Below are 3,583 nucleotides of genomic sequence, written 5' to 3'. Positions count from 1 at the left end.
CCACTTTTTGAAAACTGGCAACGTTTTTTTTGTAGGGGTGGGGGGGGGATTTGGGGGGGGGTGGGGTCTTTTCTTTTTGTTTCTTTTTTTGGACTGTAGGAGTGCAGCCTTCTCAGTGTCTGCTAATCTATTGTGTGCAGCAAACCCATGCTTTTGCAGCTGGAACACATCTGGTGCGCACGTTGGAAGTCGAAACAGAACATTTAGTCTATATGGCTTCAGCCACTGTGTTATTACATAACCAAACAGCATTTTACCACATGTGCAAACACTTTTTTAAGGCAAAACGCATCATGCAATTCTCAATATACTTGTCAAAGTAGCTACTTTTAACCGACTTGCAGGTCTTTGCTCAAAAGGCTGTTGTGCATGTTTGTGCAGCTGTTAAAGGATCCATGTCTGTTTTCCTGTCTCAATTAGGAATTTGATACTGCTGATAATCTGAGGAAGAGGGCAGTGTCAGTTTTCACCACCAGCACCAAATCCATAGAGCTGTTTTTAACTGCATGATCATAATAAAACTTCTCTATCCATTCATTTGCATTTCTGCAATTTTGAGCCAAATAGGATGCTTTATTCCTCCACTGGCGCTTGCGGGCTGCCAGTGGGATCCTTTCACCCACCACACCCTGTGTAGACATCCACCCACCCTGCATGACTCACAGCAAGCATGACTCCAATCTGCTCAATGATGGAAAACTAATGGCCCCAAGGACAGTGTAGCGGAGGAGGAGCTGCTCCACTCACATCTATGTGCAAGCTTGAATAATGCCATATCCAAAGGAAAGGGGCTGGTTTATAACAACAGATTCCAGGGTGGTGAAAAAATAAAAAAGGAGCCGAATGGCTTGTGCAGCCTTTTTGGACACAGTGTTGAGGCCAACAGCCTCACAGATTATTTCTCTGGAACAAGGGGGCAGCAGTTTTCAAAGGTGCCCAAATTAGGTCTAGAGTGAAGTTCAAGAGAGGTGCATCACATTGCAAAGAACATACTCATTCGAGGTTTATAAAGATAATGTGAGACATTAATGATTCACTGTGAAAATGACAGCAGGGTGTTATAAAGAAACCACCAGTTATCCTCAGGTAAACCAGAAAACATCACTCACTGTGCTACATTACAAGAACTGCTGGAATAGATATATTGTTTCTGTGGGTTTTGAAGGAAGCTTTATCAAAGGGTCTGCTGAAATCTTCTGCAGGCATCATTTCCCTTCAGTCAGGCAGCACTTGTTTATTGTTAACGATAAATAATACATAAAACTCAACAGACTGGTTCACCTTTGAACTGAGATTCTGGCATGTTTAAAAAGACAAAGCATGAGGTTCACCTTTTCATGGATGTGATACTTTGTTCTAAGTTAAGTTGGTAAACCTCTCTGGTAAAAATCTCTCCTTAGAAAGAACAGCAGAGAATGAATTCCAGCAGGGGAGCTCTTTGTGTGTGGTCGGACAAAGGAGAGGCAGCTGCAGACCTTTTATTTATTTATTTTATTGTGTTTATTTACCTGGATACGTGGCTTAGAGAAAGTGATCCAGGGAAATTTTGGTGAGGAAGTTAACGCTTTCTTTTTTTAACCTGCTCTTCAGATGATTTTGTTCTTTTTTAAACTCTCACTCACCTACTTGTATGTGCATAATAGTTCTACATTACATTTATTAATTTAGTGGACGCTTTTATCCAAAGCGACTTACAATTTCTAAGTATGTCAGAGGTCACATGCCTCTGGAGCAACTAGGGGTTAAGTGTCAGGGACACATTGGTGGATGTGTCATGGGGAATTGAACCCAGGTCTCCCACACCAGACATGTGTCTTTTCCACTGCACCATCACCACCCCTGTCTATGTTTAGTTCTATGTTTATTTCAACTTAGTTAGTCCTTAGTTAGTCCTTGTTTTTATAGCTGTCTATTTCTGTCTACCTGTAATTTGGAGCTGTATGGAAGTGGGGAGCAACTTAAAACCAGAGTCAGAGTCCTTGTTTGTGTACACATGCTGGGCCAATGAAGCTGATTCAGATTCTTATAGTCAAGTAGAAAACTTGAGCTGAAACAATTAGATTCTGTCGATTGGCAAAACAATTATTAGAAATTCATAATTTGTTCCAAGAACATTAATGATATACTCATCGTATAAATAAAATAACACAGATAAAAGTGGACTGAGAGCTTGACAGGCACTGAGAGAAGTCCTTTCCAAAATATAAAACAATTATTTTTAATGTGAGTTTTGATTTACGTAGTCAACACACAGTGTGTTATAATTACTCTTTGACCATGAAAGAAAACACATCTCTAATTCAGAGGGATGTTCAGAAATGATGTGCAATAATGACAAACATCCAACTAGCACAACAATCACTGGGCCATTTTGAAAGCTCTTTACATTGCTCAGATTTTATGTATTATAAGGTAAATTTGTGGCCGTGCCTGGAAGATAAGGAAGACTGTTTGTTTACATTAGCACCACATAAAAGGGACTTTTCCAACACAGAGATAACAGATAATGCAAAATAACAACCGGAAATCAAAACAACCTACTAACCCAAATTACAAAACACCACTTTCAACCAAACACAATCAAGTGACACCGCTGCGGTCTGCCTTGGTACACAGGACAATTACATCTCCTCCACTAGAAATGGGACTCCATAGGAAGAGCTCATGTCAAGAATCCATTGTGTTTAAAACTTAATTTAAGACCTCTTCCTAGTACTGCAGAGGAAAACATAACCTGAACAAACATGACATGAGGCCATATTTATGAGTGCCCAGCATTCACACATGCATTTGCTGAAAGTGCTGGCGTCCTCTCTCAGTCTCTCACACAGCCTCTAGATATAGACTCACACCACTGCAACAGTTACTTCATGTTTTTTTATATATTTCCGAGGAACAAGCACAGTAGTTCATGTCCAAAAGATTTTCAAAATAAGCACAGAAAACAGTCTCCTGACTCAAATGTAGTAATTATCTCCAACCCTCAACCCTGCAAGATTCATCCATATAAAATGTTTAAAAAATCCCCATTCCCAGGGGTGTGTGACATCTGACTGCCAAGTACTGATGTTCAAGTCTAGGCAGGATCATGTTTTAATTCACACCTTTCTCCTCCCGGCTATAGAAAAACACAATTTTAAAAAATATATCGGCACAAGTCTCAATGTTGAACAAATGCCGAATACATCAGCATATACCTTGGAGGAGTGTTAAATAAATACTTTAATAGAGATGAATCAACTGATGAGAAGAGCTGAATCACAACATGACTCAACCCCTGTAACATGGGCAACCATGTAACACAGCTCCAACACTCAACCTGTTTTGCTTTTACTTCCTTTGAGCACTTTATTTTGTGAAATAATCCAGTTGGATAAATGTGTCTTTCTTTAATTCCCACTTTTAAATTATTACCACAAATATATTTTACTCATGTGTTGTAATAAGCAAATTACTTTATGTCTATTGTTACGCACCTAGTCACCAAAGCAAATTCCTTCTATGTGTAAAAACTACTTGGCAATAAAGCTGTTTCTGATTTCTGATGTGTATCACACAGTATATATGTGTATAAAACAAGAAG

Source organism: Micropterus salmoides, unplaced genomic scaffold (genome assembly GCF_014851395.1).
Source record: "Micropterus salmoides isolate LMB-PRFRI ecotype aquatic unplaced genomic scaffold, ASM1485139v1 Ms_hic_scaffold_22, whole genome shotgun sequence".
NCBI classification, from domain to species: domain Eukaryota; kingdom Metazoa; phylum Chordata; class Actinopteri; order Centrarchiformes; family Centrarchidae; genus Micropterus; species Micropterus salmoides.
This window is presented reverse-complemented; position numbering follows the sequence as displayed.